Source organism: Lissotriton vulgaris, chromosome 1_1, assembly GCF_964263255.1.
Source record: "Lissotriton vulgaris chromosome 1_1, aLisVul1.2, whole genome shotgun sequence".
Classification (NCBI taxonomy): domain Eukaryota; kingdom Metazoa; phylum Chordata; class Amphibia; order Caudata; family Salamandridae; genus Lissotriton; species Lissotriton vulgaris.
In genome coordinates, this window is record NC_141685.1 from 1,624,833,222 (window position 1) to 1,624,851,227 (window position 18,006).

The following is an 18,006-nucleotide window of genomic DNA, read 5'->3' on the forward strand; positions in this document are numbered from 1 at the left end:
CCTGGTTGTTAGGAAGCATTCACACTGTTCTGTTAAAGTTATATGTCATGCCATTTTTTTTTTAATATAAAATATGTATTACAAGTAAATGGTGTCACATTTAGGCGATTGTATGCTTCCCCCCCCCCACCCCCGTGGCATAAGCTTGTATTAAAAAAAAAAGCCAGCATGTGAAGGTCTGACAATTTGGCTTTGCCAACGTTTGTTTACTATTGTGGTTTTTATTTAGTAAATCTCACTTTGAAACTCAGGCAATGCGATAACTATCCTCATCACTCCTGGCATGCATAGGCCTAGTTTCTTCTGAGCTAACTGTCAATGCTTTCTCCTATGAGATACGTAACTGATGGTGTAGAAATACTACATACAAGAATTTCTTCTCTATCAGTATCTCTTTTCCGGCCAGAACTAAGAGCTGTTCTTGGAGTTCTCTGGCAGCCTCGTTTCAGATCAGAAAGATTTTGAGAGAGCACTGTCAAAAGGAGCCTCTTTGTTGGTCAGTAGACTCTCATCAATACCGCCAGCATAAATGCCTAATTCACAGTCACGACCTCTTGATGAGATGCCCCTTGTTGGAACCTCCGGCTGCTATTGCGCATTGATTACGGCAATGCCATTCTCACCGGAATTCTCAAAACCCACCTGGCACCTCTAAAATCAGTGCTCAACCTCGCGGCCAGGCTTATCACAGACTGCAAACTATTTGACCACATCTCTCCCGCCCTCAAAATCCTCAAATGGCACCCCATTGAAGGCAGATCCACTTATAAAACCGCCTGCATTATGCACAAAATCCTCCACCAAAACACACTGACATACCTTGCTAACAAATTGACCAAAGCAGGCTGCAAGAGACCCCTGAGAAGCTCTAACACCCTTGTACGTATCCCCCCTTCAGAAAAAGAATTCCACTCAGTCACTCTCCTTTTCAGGCAATGCCCCACTTATTTGGAATGCCCTCCCAACAGACCTCCGTTGTAACCCGTCCTACCCCAGCTTCAAAAAAGAACTCAAACTTCTTCTTCTTAATAAATACGGGGGCTTCTAATCCCTCCCGAGTGGCCTCGCCCTCTCAGCATCCCCCCACCCAGCTGCTCCGCCTATGGCTAGTGACCCACCTCCTGCCCCCCCTCTCCTTCCCTAAACCTTCAATCTGATCACCTTACCTCCCCTCCTTGCCTCTCCTTTACCTCCCGTTCCTTACTACACTTTATGACCTTCAGTTTTCTTTCACGTGTTTGTCCTTCCTGCTCCTAGGTATACTATATCGAGCCTTCCCACCAAACTGCGACCTCTATATTGTATATCTCATTGTGTTTAGCAATTGTTTTTTACTTGTTCTTCTAGTTTAACCTTTATCCTATGTGGAATGCTCATTTATGAATCAACTTTCTGTACTTATACACACTGTACCTGTATTCAAACACCTTTCTGTTACAATTGTAAAGTGCTCTGATACCTCTGGGTCCAGCCAGCGCTATATAAAACCTCTAAAATAAAATTTAAAAAAAACTAAGAGTCTCCTCTTGGATACCACTAACAGGGAATTCCTTTTGATTAAATAGTATTTGAATAACACCACTCTCTGCATGCCTTAACTCCTTCTCGTCCCTACCCTTACCCGTGGATCACTTCATTCATCTGCTCAATGAACACTAAGATGTCTAAGATGTGTGCACTCTTTCTTAAATGAGGTAAAACACAGATCTCTCTGGGCCCCATTGCAAATGCGACCAGTAACCCTCAAGGGGTCAGTAAGAGACCCACCCTATCAAAATAATTTACCAAGTCTCAGTTTTGGCTCCCCCCCCCCCCCATACCACTTATGCTATCATGATGATAAGGATGATACTGCAGTATGTTGCTTTTACCCCCTCCCCCATCAAGTACAATATATATATGCACATTTTTGACCAACCTTTCCCTTCCACTGAACCAAGACCAATGCTTAATTTGAACCTGTGCTTGCCGGTGGGGAGCACCAACTAAAGTTTGGGAACCAGCACTTGTTTCCCATATCGGATATTTACCAAGTGCATGATTGGGAACAACACACAGATTGGAAAGGTGGAGAAGGAAAAAGATGGAAAAAAAAGTTGCCGGCTTCTGAGCGAAGCTTCAGACACCAACACTCTTTCTTTCACAAATTAAGCAATGGCCAAAACACTGATCTCCAGAAAAGTCAGGACATTTAACTATTGCATCAGTCTGCTCATAGATCCTTCATTGGCTAAGGTGCTAAATGTATAACCTCCCTAGCCATATCCATACTGTGTAGCAGCATACATCTGGAATATGTTCTCTTGCCCCAGGTGTTCTTAATTCTTTTCATTCATATAAGTGATCCTGAAGATTTGAGAAGAAAGAGAACATGCTTTGTCTCATCGAGTTGCTGTGGCCTGGAATTATTTGCCTTTGGAGTTTAGAGCGACTGACAACGTTTTAGCATTATGGAACAAATTGAAGACGTGCAGTTCTGAGCTTTAGCAGCCTTTTTGCATGGCTGTGACGAGTATGGACAGAAAGATGATAGGCAATACAAATTATACGTAATGCTTCAATGTTCAATACTAGTTCTTTCACTGAGTTCTTGTGTATGTAGAAAGATTCTTTATGTCTTAAGTTTCTCCCAGTGCAGTACGGGCTCTGGTCTTTAAGTCTTCTGGGACTTCTCGACTGCAGCTCACTTCCATCTTACTTGCTTTCAGTATCGTCCTTTCCCACACTGAAGACTAGTCTCTAATCTCCTCTCCTCCTACAAAAACAATATTGACCAACACATTCTGGCTCTCTCTGTCCCTTTTGAGAAAATCTACTCTTTAACTATGTATACCTGGTAAATGTGTTGTGAGAATTGGGTTACTGGTTGACCGGGGTGTGAGCCCTGGTCAAGCGGCCACCATAATCCTTGTCTGGGTAAGGCAGAAGCAACCCCCACATTAATCTGTGCTCAACTCCCTGGTAGCCTGGCACATACACCCGTCCGGCTTAATTTAGAGGCAATGTGTAAAGTATGTGTGCAACACACCTAACAATAAAACCGTGAAAGCCCCCACATCAAACAGTCCCACACTAGTTTAGAAAAATGGAGGAAAATGTAATAAATAAAAGAAGACAAACACAACAGAAACTCTTATCCGTGGAACCAGAGTTATGAATTTTAAAAGAATAAAGTGTAAAATAGCAACTAAAAGCCCAAAAGTGATAACCACTGCTATCTGTTCGCCCTGCACGGAGTCAAAGTCAAATTGTAGCCAATTGCGTAAATATTTGACTTAGAACTCATGTAAAATGGGTGATAAACTATAACTGCTTTTTGTATGTACCGATTTTGTTTACATTTAATAGAAAGGTTTATAACAAATAACAATTAAAAAAAATTCAATCTGACAGCAATGGAGAGCAGTTCCAATACAGTCCCAGATTAGTCAAGCTGAACTTTTACCTTCTCAAGTTTTGTACCAAGAGTCTAGTTTGCATTGGAGAGAGCCGCTGGGAGCAAGGAAAGCGTCGCAGGCAGTTATTGGCGTGGCGCAAAAAGCAGGCCAGGCATTCGCTTTGGCAGTCCCCCACATGCTGTCGATGCTGCTGTGCAGAGAGAAAGCTTGTCGGCGGCTCATGCAGGTTTTTGGTGCGAGCAGCGCAGTCTCGGTGCAACAGACCCATTCGCAGTCACGAAGATCCCCAAAGCTATATTTAAGAGCCTGTGAGCCACACCAAGGGTCCAGGATCTAAGAGGCACCACTTGGGCGGTCAGGATCCCGCTGCAGGATTGTCCAGACGCTTATTGGGAAGCTTTTTATGCCCTTGAGGCTCAGAGCAGGAGGCCAGATGACTAGCCTTTGGAGTCACTCTGGGGTCCTGGGTTCAAGATGAAGTTTCAGGTCCAATTTTTTTTTCCAGGCAGGAGGGCAGCAGGATAGCATTTCCTTTAGAGTAGCAGTCCAGCAGAGTGGAGGTCCCCGTAGCAGCACAGCAGTTCTTCCTGTCAAAGTATCCACTGGTCCAGAAGTGTACTGAAGAGATGGTATGTGAGGTCCAATTATTATACCCAGTTGCTCCTTTAAAGTGAGAGATAAGCGTCTAGAGGTCCCCAGGCACCCTGCCTTCCCTATCCTGGCTAACTACAGGAGGCTAATTCAATCGTAAGCAGGGATGTGCCCAGCTCCCCCTCCCATCCTGCCAGGGATGGCCCATCTAAGCTCCCTATTGTGTGTGGCTGTCTAGGAGGAATGTACAAAGCTAAACTGTTAGCAACACACAGGCATGTGACCCAGGTACAGTCTTCAGGCTGTAAATGGCTAAGGCAGGAAAATGGTATATTACTAAAAGTGGTATTTTCCTAATAACAATTTAAAATCCCACTTCATCTTAAGTTAGGATTTTAAATTGGAATTCCAGAGACAGTAAACATGAACTGGTTATCTTTTCGCATTTGGAAATTACACTTATAAAATGTAATAAGGCAACCCCAATGTTATCCTGTAGGAGCCGTAGGTCTTGCAGTAGTGAAAAACGATTGTAAGGGTTTTTCACTACCAGGACCTGTAACATTTTACCTTCGTCCTCTGTCACCATTGTGAAAAATTTAGGGGTCAAATTGGATGCGGTCCTCTCGATGAAGGCCCAAGTCCAAGCGGTGGCTGGGGTTTGTTTCTGAATGCTTTGGCACTTTCTCCCTCTGCTCTCAGTCCCCTAAAGAAAACAGTGGTCCAGGCCCTGGTGGTGTCCAGATTGGACTATGTTAATTCCCTGAATCTGCGCCTTCCTGAGTATCTTCTGGGCCGATTACAGGTGATTCAGAATATGGCAGCAAGGGCCATTTTTCTGTCAGGACCTAGGACTCATACTACCCAGCTTCTGTCCTTGCTTCACTGGCTTCCGGTGCGGAAAAGAATATGTTTTCAAAGCCTTGGTCTTGGTTTTTAAAGCATTCCACAAGATTGGAGCTCCCTACCTTAGGGTAAGATTTCACCCTTATACCCTGCAGCGCACCCAGAGATCTTCCTCTCAGCTTCTGATCTCAGCCCGAAGGTCTTGCTCTCCCGGGTAGGGGGTAGATCTTTCCAGGCAGTGGCTTCCCGGCTATGGAACAGTTTGCTCTTCTCTCTTAGACAGACTCCAGGCCTACTTACCGTTAGGAGGAGCCTAAAAACATGGCTCTTTCAGCTGTGAGCTTCGGTGTAGTGGAATGCTTTGTCTGATGTTATGGGGTCTCTGTTTTCTCAGCGCCGGGACACTCCGGGGAGTAGCCGTGCGCTCTATAAATATTGGATAACATAACAAAACTTAAAAGTACATGTCCTACTTTTTAAATACATTTCACCATGCTCTCGGGCCTGTCGTGGACCTACTCTAGGGGTAACTTATATGTACTTCAAAGGAGGGTTTGGGCCTGGCAAATGGCTTATTTTGCCAGATTGAAATGGCATTTTAAAATTGCACACACATGCTGTATGGGCAGGCCGATGCATGTTTAAAGGGCTACTTAAGTGGGTGGCACAATCAGTGCTGCTGGCCCTCTAGTAGCATTAAAGTTACAGGCCCTGGGAGCCTATAGTATCTTTTTACTAGGGACTTATAAGTAAATTAAATCCGCCAATTTGGGGATATGGCAATGTTACCATGTTTTATGGAGAGAGCACAAGTATTTTCACACTGTTTAGTAGTGATAATCTGCACCAAGTGCTACGGTCAGCAAAAACGAATTCAGCAACATTGGGAGTAGTGAAGGCAACAAGTTTAGGGATGCCCCTGCAGAAAGGGCCAAGTCCAACACAGTTAATACCTACCATCCAGCATACCTACCACATCATTATTTACCTACTCAAGTTGAAGTTGCCTTAAGGACTGTTATTTAGCTGCTGTGTTTCAGTAAGTAGAAGTTATCTGTAACACCACGTCTGAGGAGCGTCAATGGTTTCGCTATCTTTCAGCGTGGTCTGTTCTGAGATTGGTTCCTTGCTTTCATCAATTTATGTAACTCCACTGTTTCTCTCTCAGGCTGTGCATGAAAAGATCTTGAGCAACAGATTCCTGATCATTCGAACTAAAATCCTAAGCTGGAAGAAAAATGATTCCCAGAACTTCTACAGAGAGCACTCGGGTAAGTGCGAGCCTTGAGCAGGGTGGGGAGGGGAGGAAAAGCTTTGCACTGGGGGTAGAGAATGGCAGTTTTCACAAGCGTCAACACAACTTAACACAGAAATACTCTAAAGTGTTTTTCCCACATTTCTTCTTTAGAGTAACTGGCACTTTTGTTACACTTCTCTAAACACAGCTAGCATTCTGCTGTGACCCTGCAGTTTGCAAAACGTGTGTGTGCTGCATCCTGTTCAGAGCAACAGCGCTACTGAGAACTCTTATTTTCAAAATGATCAGGCATGAGCTGTAGCTAAGGTATTTAGTGATATTACGGAAAGAGACAGCACATGACAGCAAAAGTTCTCTAGGGCCTTTAATACTAGTGATTTTTGGGGAAGTGACATCATGGGATGTCAAAATGGCATGCGTAAATTGCACTTTAGTAAACCGATGAAATAACCTCATTAAAAGGATCCCATTAACATCCATTTTATTCGATGGACAGTTGATTCTAAAACTCCAGAATTTATGGCATTTCTGGAAGCTGTTTGAAACGTAACAAATGCCACATAAACTAACTTACCTCCTCTTCGTACTTCTTGACGGGTGATTCCGAAAAGCTACACTAGGTTTAGCCTCAACTTCCATGCTTTTGCTATGATGTGCATCTGCAGTTGTCAATGCACTGTGCCTCAGTGTAGCATGGATCACTGATACACCGCTGTGCACATTTCAGGTCTTGCTATTGTCTGTTGTGAGAAATACTGTCAACACTGCAAAGAGAAGTTTAGATAGAGAGCGAGTGGGGTTGGGTCAGCACTCTTTGGCATTGAGTAATATAGCTTTACCCAATCTGTGTCCTTTGGTGTATTTAAGTTGCTGGCACAAAAGTATATGTGGCTACTTATGGCTGTACTGCTTGCTGTTTGGATGCTAAGCCTGTCATAAGAAAAATTTGCAGTGCCTTTCACTAATTTCCCTTGTCATTTGTTTTAGTTTTCTATCAGGATAACGTTGGATTTACAAACTTTTATGTTTGCAACTTAATGATGTACAGACACATTTTTTCATAAAGAGCTACAAAAGTGGAAGCCATTGGTCAAATGTATTTACTATGTAATATTTCGCGTTTTTTGTTTTTGTAAGTTCACCACTTACAGTCAGAACAAAGTTTAACTTTTGTCCCGATTTCATAACGCTCTTTGACAGTAAAGTTCTGCTAATGCAAACTGTTCAGGAATCTTTATTGTGGTATTATTATTGCCATCGTTATTATTGTTAAGGAAAATCACCTACATGCATAAAACCACTCCTCTATAAGCAAACAGTGTATAACAGTTGCTGATTGTGCTTCTTATTAACAATGTTGTGAATTGTAAGGAAGAAGTCTAGAAAGTCATTTAATAGTGCAAAGTGTTAACCTCTTGGACGACCTATTGGAGTATATATGCATCTGAACACCCTTGTGACGTGTATAATATGGTAGTGCTACATGAACCCTCAAACCTGTCATCCCGCCGCCACCCCCCCCCCCCCCCCCCAACACCTGGTGTCCTTAAAAAAATGCCCTCCTTGTCAAAAAACTTCTTGATGTTCGAATGAGTATAAAAGTGTGTATTGTCAGAGAAAAATGTATAGTCTATTAATCACAGAATAAGCAGACCAGGGGACCCACTGGAGTCATCAGTGGTGGCAAGTTCTCAGAGTACAGACAGGACGTAATGTATGCCCAATACACATAGATTTCTTGTATTTATCACATGGCAGAATTCTCACCAATTTACTTGCAGGTACCTTAACTGAGATCACATGAAAAAGAAGATTGCCTTTACGAGTATTAAACATGTAAACCACTTGAACAAGCTAATTCACAACTTCATGTCTCGAGTAACAAAATGCAGCACGCCTCATCAGCAAAGATGGGCACATCAGTTAAGCAGTGTTATCATGAGTAAGAACAGGTGGCTGCAGCAGGTTATAGTTATGCTAAGACTTTCATTTTTACAATCCATCACTCTGGCTCGATTTCATTGTGCAACCTAGAACACTTCAATATTTATTATTGTATATACTGCATACTCAATATCACCTTTGCAACTTACCAAAGTACCATAATCAGACTTATCATCAATATCGCCATCATCATAGACTTTCAACCCTTATGATTGGGAAGTACTCTTGACTGGGCTGGTGCTTGCAGTAGAGACTAAACAAAAGAGTAGATCAGCAGGACAACAATAATGATAACAAATACTTGCAGTATTTTTTAGGTCGAGCGTAGCGAAGGACCTTTTGTTGGCATGTTCGGGGGAATGTGAGACAGCGTACATCCACGAGCGTCTGCTGTTTCCGATTTGCCCTCGAGGGTGCGCACGGCGCCGTGCAGATCCCATGCCTCAGATTCACAGCCTAACTCACGCATGCGCACACAGGCACACATGGTATGTCCGACCTGATCACATTCTAGTTTTGTGTTTATGTCGCAGGTTGGGTAATTCCCAACAGCATTTTGCTGTCTTAGCCATGCAATGTACTATATTTATACAGTACTTGGTTTTACTTTTAAGACACCAAGGTAGCCGATATACGGCGGTATTTGGATGTGGTACACTTACTAGTAATCAAATGTAATATATGTTAAATGTATACATTTCAAGATGGCGCCCTGTGCTGCAAACAAGAATCAGTCCTTTGTTTGTTTTTGTAATGTTTTGAAAACACTCATAATGGCGCTGCGCACGTCTTGTCAGATGAAATACATTGAGAAAGGAAGGGCTCTCCCGAAACGCGTCTGTCTTTAATAAACTGCCCTGTGAAACGAGCTGAGCCGTGCCTGTGAGTGCTTTTTCTTCCTGGAACCCGGCTGGGTATTCTTAGGATTTTCGGGAGCTTGGATATATATATATATATATATATATATATATATATATATATGTATATATATATATGTGTATATGTGTATATGTATATGTATATGTATATATATATATACACACACACATGCACGCAGCCACCACCCACTCACCTGGCTCTTTTGTCATGACTCCCCGTATCTCCGCCGCATCGCCTGGCCTGGGTTGCATAATTCAAACGGCACCCAACAGCCATGCGCCGAAACCGAGTGGAAGCGGACGCCGCGTCCCCAGCGCACCCCTAGCCTGTAGCATCCGCCTCTGCTGACCCGGAAACGCTCCAGCCGCCTCCCCGCCTCCGGTATCCGGATGTATTACATTCTGCTCCTTGTTTTCTTTTCCAGATTTCGGAAGCTCGGGTTTTCGGCTCCTTCTTTCCACAATCAGTCATTAGCGCCGTCTATAGACAGTAATGAGCCTTAAACACAGGCCGCGTCCGGGGGCCGCCCCCGGGGACCCAGACAGGGCCCCGCCGGGCTCACTGGAAGAATACTGCCTTCAGAATCCCAGGCGGCGCTGTGTCACCTCCGAGGCGCGTTAGAATACCAGACAGCGCCTCAGAATCCCAGGCGGCGCTGTCATCTCCGAGGCGCTTTAGAATACCAGACAGTGCCTCGCTGTGTCACCTCCGAGGCGCTTTAGAATACCAGACAGCGCTGTGCCTTCTCCCAGGCGCATCAGAATTCCAGGCGGCGCTGTGCCACCTAAAAGGCGCCTTAAAGTACCAGGCGGTTCTGTGCTCAGACCCTGTGGCACGCGCCACGGAGGGCCTATCACGAGATACCAGGGAGAAACCAACCAAGGGCTGTGCTCAGAGGGAGGGTTTGGTGGCTGTTGCTAGCGAGAGACCTCTGGAAGTTCAAGAGGTCAATGCGCCTGCTGCAGAGATTTCAACCTCTCTTGCTCAGTCATGTCTGGGATAAATCAATCTTTCATCCCTCGCAGGTCGAAAAAAATGGAACATCTTTGATTTGAATGTATTTGTATTCATATTTGTTTAATAAAGCTTGACCTGCCTGATGTGGAAATTCTAGCTCCGTACAACAGATAACTTGAACAGAGATGGTGTTTCTGTTCGAAAATGAACGCATGGTTTATGAAGTAAGTTTGATACTGAGTGAGGCATGTAAACTCTGTCAGTCCAGGGCTCAGAGAGCCAGTGAGGTTACAGTAGCGCATTGAGGCATGTCATACTGTAGTTATGTTGCGCTGTACACCCCTGGCGAGGCGCTAGAGTGCCCTGGTGCCCCGACTGCACGCTCCTCAATGGGGGTGCTGTGGGTGAAAGAGTGCATGTCTGGCCTGTGACGTATAGGGGTAGTGTTTGCTGCTCTCTTTTCACTGTGCCCGCTCGTGAGTGAGGTGAGAAGGAGAGAGGGCCAGGACACGCTGGCATTAGTATGCTAGCGCCTAGAGTCTAGGCACTAGATGGAGAAGTGTGTGATTATAGTGTGGCTTTTTTTTAACATGCTTTCCGTCTAGGCAGTTTCGGTACTAAAATGTACTTTCAGCTGTGTACTTCTAGCAATGACCTAGGTAATGATTTCGGACCAGTAACGTCCAAAATAAACATGCACACCCTCAGCAGTTGGATGGTGACGGCTGGTTTGCTTGGTGGTGAGTGTAAATCAGTGTAAAGTAGTAGCCCCAGGCTACTTTCACCACTCTCTTATCCCCATACCTGCTCTTCCGCACAAGCAGTTCCACAATATACACAACAGCCATATCCCTCACAAACTAGGAGACTTACACTACCAACAGCACTTGCACACTCCTCATAGAGGAGCAGTCTCCCACTAACAGCACTCTCACACCTTCACACTACGTACAACACTTGCACACCCTTCATAGACTAACAGTCTCACACTCACTCAAACACTCTCACACACCCTTCACAGACACCACTCTCACACGCCTCCCAAACTAACAGTCCTGCACTACTAGAAGCACTCTCGCACCACTAACATCCTCTCACTACCCTCACATGCTGGAAGTCAGAGAGTACCAGAAACACAGTCACACCCCTTGCAGACCACCAGCATAGCCAATAGGTCCGGCACAGGCACTGTATCTAAAGCGCCACCCTCAGGTCGGTATTCCTAATGCCTCGGTATGGTAAAGCGATGACACAAACTACGCGAAAAGCACATTGGCGCAGTTTGTAAAGCGCTAATATTACCCACAAGCCAGAATGAAAACGCACTCCCATCTGACCCGTGGTCCCCAGCTTGTGGTTGCTGTGATACTTTTCAGTTTTTTGCACCTCACGGCGGCTTGTCTTATGTCACGGGTTGGTTAGAGGTAGCGCCTACATGCCGCAGACCGTCTGCTATCTCACTAACTGTTACACAGATACTATTTTCCAAGCTTCAGCCTTCTGTTATTTATGCCCCCCAATAACAAAAAAAAACCATAAGCAAGCATTGGCACACGCAGAAACAAGTTGCCAGCATTTAAAGAACAAACTTAGATCAAGACATTATTTATAGGTAATACTTTTTTAACATAGTCTTTCACTTGTACGAAATGCTTTCTTGTTTTAATTCGGGGAAATATTGAAAGCCGTTATTAAATAGGATGTCTACATGTAGAGCTGCCATTCAATACAGTACACACACAACCACACATACAACCGCACACACACACACAACCAACCACACACACAACCACAACCACACACACAACCACAAATACAACCACACATACAACCACACATACACAACCACACACACAACCACACCGTCAGTGCACTTTTTTACCAGGCACAGACACCACCAGCCATTAGTGCACACTTTCACCGGGCACAAACACCACCAGCCGTCAGTGCACGCTTTCACCGGGCACAAACACCACCAGCTGTCAGTGCACGCTTCCACCAGGCGCACACCACCAGACGTCAGTACACGCTTTCACAGGCACACACACATACCACCAGCCATCAGTGCATGCTTCACCATGCTCACACACACCACCAGCCATCAGTGCACGCTTTCACCAGGCTCACACACACCAACAGCTGTCAGTGCACGCTTTGAGCAGGCATACACACCACTAGCCATCAGTGCACACTTCCACCAGGCGCACACACCACCAGCCATCAGTGCACATTTTCTACAGGCACACACACCACCAGCCATCAGTGCACACATCAATTGTTAACGCATCCACAATTCACTATTGTAGCAATCGCAGCATGGCGCACTTTACTTTTAAACATATTCATCTAAAGCGCAGCATGCCATCATTGCTACAAAAATAAATACACATTTTTTTACCTCCAATTTATAGACTTTTGTTGCAATTGGTGCAGCAATATTTAGCAATGCCAATAGCTCAAACTTAATTAATGCGAGACCTATTGCATTGCAAATGCTTGTTTTTTAAACTACCCTCTAAAAAATATTTTCCTCATGTTCGCAGTCCCACTCTTCAGAACCTAAGTTCTCATCAATAGTGTGTAGGCCTTCGACAGTTGCACATAGTTTCCCAATCTGTTCATGAGTAACTGCACAGGCAATTGGGATGTAAGTATAATGCATGCCTCACCCTTAGCAGCCAGGACAAAGTCTAGGGCCATTCTATTGTATAACATGACAGTTTGTTAGGCCTCTAACTGAGTAGTACCCAGCTCAAGGGCGTTCATACCTGAATTAACTAATGCCTTTCAAAACATTTACAACTCAACATATCTTATAGATGGATCGTCCTATTCTGTACATTGGGATCAGAATGACAAAAATTCGGGTTGTCTCTGAAATGTCCCTGGACTGCTTTCTATGCAGGATAGGAGGTTGTGTAGCAAGATGTCTAATGGTGAGCACAACATAAGCAAGATAGCAGGAACCAGACTAGTCTTAAGATAGTTACACATAAGACCGATTGCCAGTCGTAGTCATTTCCAGTTTGAGTATATATATCACCACAAGTAAACAGTGTACCAGAGCAAAAGATTCTTCCTGAGATCTCAACTTGAGGCAACAATGGAATGGGAATCGAGTTGTTATGATTATTTTTTTTTATAAATACACATTGCATTTGCTCTATCCCATAAGAATGTTGCTGTTTTCGATTTCGCATAACAGTCCATGTGCGACAGAAACAAGATGAACAGCAAGGGGTAGGATCGGTTTATCAGGTAGGGACATTGTTAGAGCAGCAAGAGCAACACAGATTGTGTAATTGTAATTATTGGAGATGAAGATCCCATGGAGGTGTAAATGATCGCATTGTTCTTCCCAAACAAAAGGAATTGGGGTAATTGGAACACCCCATTTGGAATCAATAAGTACGCTCGAGGAAAAGTAGCATGAAGTGAGGTTTAAATCCTGCGTGTACTGATCCAAGATTTACAGACTGGGCTCTGTGTGATTAATGTCTTCTGGCCCTCCACCCATCCACTCCTGGCATAGCCACACACAATACATCCAAACAGGCTTGCAGGGAAGAAGGTGGGCCGGACCTACTGAGGTATTGGGTATCTGAGGGGCTTCCATTACCAGGGTCTTGGGCTATAGCTGTGGGCAAAATCTTATTTATTTAAAAACAAAGAATAAAAAGGCGTACCAAGTGCAATACAGTCAATTATGAACGGTAAATCTAGCAATTGTAACCTCAGGATATTAGCGGGACATTAAGCAGGACACTAAGACCCTACGCCTATAGTTAGACAAAAATACAGGAGCAAATGGCATTCACGATACACCCTCAGCGTGTAGCACTCCGGTCCCGCCCACCCACTGAATCAGGATATCTAAGCTTGCATAGCCCCCTCGATATTAAAGTCATATACAGGATAAAAATTATGGACATCGACATATACCATAAATAAGTCAGAATAGTAGAACTTGTATTGCCACCCGATACTACAATATAAACAGGATATATGACAGATATTCGTACTTGGAAAGACCCAGAAAAGGGAAAGAAACGAAAAAGAAAGATAAACAGCGCAAGAAGCGCAACTCCCCACCCTGCACCCCTGAATATAGCTTACACTAGACCCCAACTAGCAGTGTGGCTGCCGCCCCATCTAAACTACATTAACTAAAAATAGTAATCGGAGGAGAACCTTCGTACAGGCTCCCGGCCTCTCCCCCCCCTGCCATATTTAAGCCTCCCCTTTATTCACAGAATAAATAGCTATTAATCCGACTGAGAGTCGGTGAATCGTCTTTAGCCAAGTTCACCCACGTTACCAATGTTTGTAAGTGAGCCCCACACATCCACCAAGCCAATAAATGTCTTCAAACGGTCGATTGTTCTCAGCCTTGGCCCATTCGATCAGGCTCACAGATGTTTCCTAGTCGGACTGACGCCATCTCAAGAGAGTTGAAGGGCCAAAGATAGTCGTCAAGCTGCACACGGAAGCAAGCCGGAAACAACTGGGCATATTCGATCATACTATCTCTGAGTTCCGTCCGTACCGACACGTACCCCTGGCAATATTTCCAAACCAGTTGCTTAGAGTCCGGGAAGGAAGAAAGGGGTCATACAGTCAAACCATCCTTGAGTCTCAGTTCGATCAGTCAATTGACTAGCACCATGCTCATTTTCCACCACCAGAGCAGCTATTGAATGCCAGGCTTCATCCGGGACCTCCAGTGCTCGAAAATTAGTAAATGTGTAGTCCAGAAACTCCCGCATCTCCCGTTTCCTGGGGTGTACGTCGTTGGTTGGTGCGGCAGCTGTAGGTATCATGGCTTTCGGTTTGTCAACCGGTGGAATAATAGTCGTTCTGATTAGCCCCAGTTCAGATGTTCTAGCGACCAATTTATTTTCCAAGGTTCGGGCTCTCTGGCCCAGGGAAGAGTGCAAGTTACCGATAGCTGCCATAACAGCTCCAATCGTCGGTCCAGCCCCGGCCAGTGCTAATTCTTCTCCCCTATCATCAACATTCTTACCATCCTTGGACAGGATATATCGACCCAAGTGGTTCGTCTGATTTTTCTCGGTCACTTTGGAGGAGCGAGTCTGATTTATGACTAGTGCAAGAACGGGCGCCATTTTGTTCTTTTCGATCGCAATTTGAGCCCCGTGTCTATAGATATAGACCCCGTGCTGCTGTAAAGTCACAATCCAGATTTTAACCCATCGATTTGTTGGGACATTTCAAGGTAATGTTCAGGATTGCGCCCGTATCCAACCGGCCGAGTCCCAAATAATGTCAGTCGGTCATACTCTGGGCTGCATGAATTGGGGCGATCCAAGTATTTCCGCCGTGCTATTGTATCGCTACTCTTGTGCCACTAATCAGTTCAGATGTTTGCCGCTGGAATCGGGCAAAACTCCACCTCCATGTCAGTGGACCGGTCCCTCCCGGGCATTCATGGCCGATGTTGTTCAACTAGTGGCCAGCTGCTCCCATACTCGAGGCCCCAGCTCGAATGCTAATGTAGGCCGCAAACATCAATGCAACGTTTCTCCGTCCTAGAAGCTGGTTGATCGCTCGGTGGCCAGCTGCTCCCATACTCGAGGCCCCAGCTCGAATGCTAATGTAGGCCGCAAACATCAATGCGACGTTTCTCCGTCCTAGAAGCTGGTGGATCGCTCGGGATCACTCGACCAGGCGTCGTTACGATTCATCTGTACGAAGGTGTTGCATAGGTGCAGGATAAGTAACAGGATCTTGTGGCAGGATAAGGAGGTCTACGGAGCCGGGAGCCTAAGCGGCCATCTTGGTCGCTAGCTTGGCTCCTCCCCACCGACTGGCTGCATTTTGATGACGTCCTCACGGTGCACTGACATGGACAGGCAGTCTGCTATCAGACATTCCAGTGTCTTTGTGTGGATACTCAGCACATGATCTCTGTGTTAGTGTGGGAGGAGAACTTAGAAGGAATTTCACCTGTGCCCCAACAAAGCTCTAGATGTTGTTTGGCTTTCTTCTTAGCCTATTAAAAAGTCCAGTAAGTGTCTGGGTCCTTGCTGGAGCACAACATTGTGTGTCACAGACATATATAGTATTTATAGTTTGTTTAAAGCCACAGCTACCCAGAGCAGCTAATGAAGCTGTGGCTTACATTGTTTTATCATTTTGTACTGACCATGCATCAACTCATAATTCAAATTCTATAAAGATTACAGAGTGGTGAATAACTATGCATTTGTGAAATGTTTCCAATAATACAATTTAGGGATAGTGCTTCATTTGAACCAGTCCAAATTCTGAATTACCCTTAATGCTAGGTATGTTTGAGGAAGGTTTCTGAAAAACGTTTTTAAAAGTGGTTTAGTGCCACAAACAAAAATTCAGTAGATAATAGCAAATGACATGTCATTTGTCATCCCTACTCTTTCTTGTCCTAGTTAAGAGTGTACCTCTTAACTGAGGATGGGCTAATCACCTGAGTCCGATAAGGCTTTAGGAACTGATGGGAAGCAAAAAATAACAGCAAGGAATTAGGTTAGTTTTTGGAATGTGAGTATGTTAGAACTGGGGATCGCTAGTTGGCAGAGGTAGGTACCTTTGTTCAAATAGGGACCCTTGCATCTAGTTGAGGTAAGGGGGATACACACTTTAGGTAACCCCTGCTCACCCCCGGGGAAGCTTGGTACGAGCAGACAGACTTATCCCAAAGGCATTGTGTAAAGTATTTGTACTCAAAACACACAGTAATACAGTGATAACACCACAAATGGACACCACACCAGTTTAGAAAAATAAAGTATCTTTATCTATACTCAACAAGACCAAAGCCACAAAAAAAAACAATCCAACATACAAGTAATAAGAATATGACTTTAAAAAGGTTTCAAACAACCAAGTCCACAGAAAACTATGGATGCGTGATTTCTCTCAGAGTACCTGTAGTTGCGACAAAATTCACAAGGCCAAACAGCCGCAGAGATAGGAACATTGAGAAACAAAGAGATGCGTCAGTTTCTGAGACCTTGGGGAGGCGATGCAACAGTTCTGCTGTACGCAGGAGAAGTGATGCGTCGTGTCCGGTCTGTAGGGGGAAGTGATGCGTCAACTCCAAGACAATTATGGTCCGCCGGTGATGCGTCTGGAAATCTTAAAGCACGGGTATGATGCATGGAAATTCGGTATGTGTAGGCGATCGATGTAGTGTCGAGCTGCCTGGGTCGATTTCTTCAGCTGCGATTCCTCGATGCATTGGTTCTTGCAGCAGCAGCATGTGCTGCGTCGCCAGCGGTGCAGCGATGCATGGAGATTTTTCTCGCACTGCAGTGCTGCGTCAGAAAAACAGGCACAAGAAGAGCGATGCATTGATTCTTCAGTTCCTTGGGTTTCTTCCAAATCCCAGCGGCAAGCACAACCTCCAGAGGCTCAGAGCTGGAACAGGCACCTCTTGGCAGGTCAGAATTCTCAGCAGCAGAATCCAGGGGAGTTGGGGGTGAAGTCTTTGTGACCCTGAGACTTCAGAACAGGAGGCCAGCACACACAGGCCCTTGGAGATCTTCTTCAAGCATGTTCCAGTTGTTGTCCTCTCCTCGGTAGAAAAAGCAACTGCAGGCCAACAGCACACAGCAAAGGGACAGTACTCCTCCTCACAGCTCTTCATTTTCTCCTTGATTCCAGAAGTAGTCTAAAGTTCTGCGGTACCCCAAAATGTCTTTGTTCTCTTTATGCAAGCGTCTCTGAGACCAGTCTAAACCAGTTCTGTCATCACTGGTGCTGTATGACCATAGGGGGTGAAGACAGCATTGTGCAAGGGAGATAGGCCCTATTCAGGTGCAAGGAAATTTCCTCTCACTACTCTAATTTCAGCCAGGGTCTATTAATACCAGCTCTCAGTCAACCTGGCAGGGCCAGGCAAACCTCAACCCCTCCAGTGGCTGTCTACAGTGAAAGCACATCCACAGCCCCTGTCACTTCAAAACCAGACAGTTAGTACACAGGCAGGCAGAGGAACACAGAATGGGTAGACAAGAAAATGGCTACCTCCTAAAAGTGGCATTTTCAAACCCACAATTTAAAAAGCATCTTTACTAAAAGATGTGTTATTAAATTCTGAGTTCAGGGAGCCTAAACATTATTTATCTTTCT

The 18,006-nt window shown here is 44.9% G+C and overlaps 1 long non-coding RNA gene across 1 annotated transcript in view; it reads left to right on the plus strand.

Moving 5' to 3' along the window:
- The window catches only part of LOC147750924 (uncharacterized), an 83,241-nt gene that overhangs the window by 44,818 nt on the left and 20,417 nt on the right, over positions 1 to 18,006 (plus strand). Inside the window, exon 4 of the long non-coding RNA XR_015295344.1 lies at positions 6,004 to 6,106. This is a non-coding gene — a long non-coding RNA (uncharacterized LOC147750924). The remainder of the gene's footprint in view (positions 1 to 6,003; positions 6,107 to 18,006) is intronic.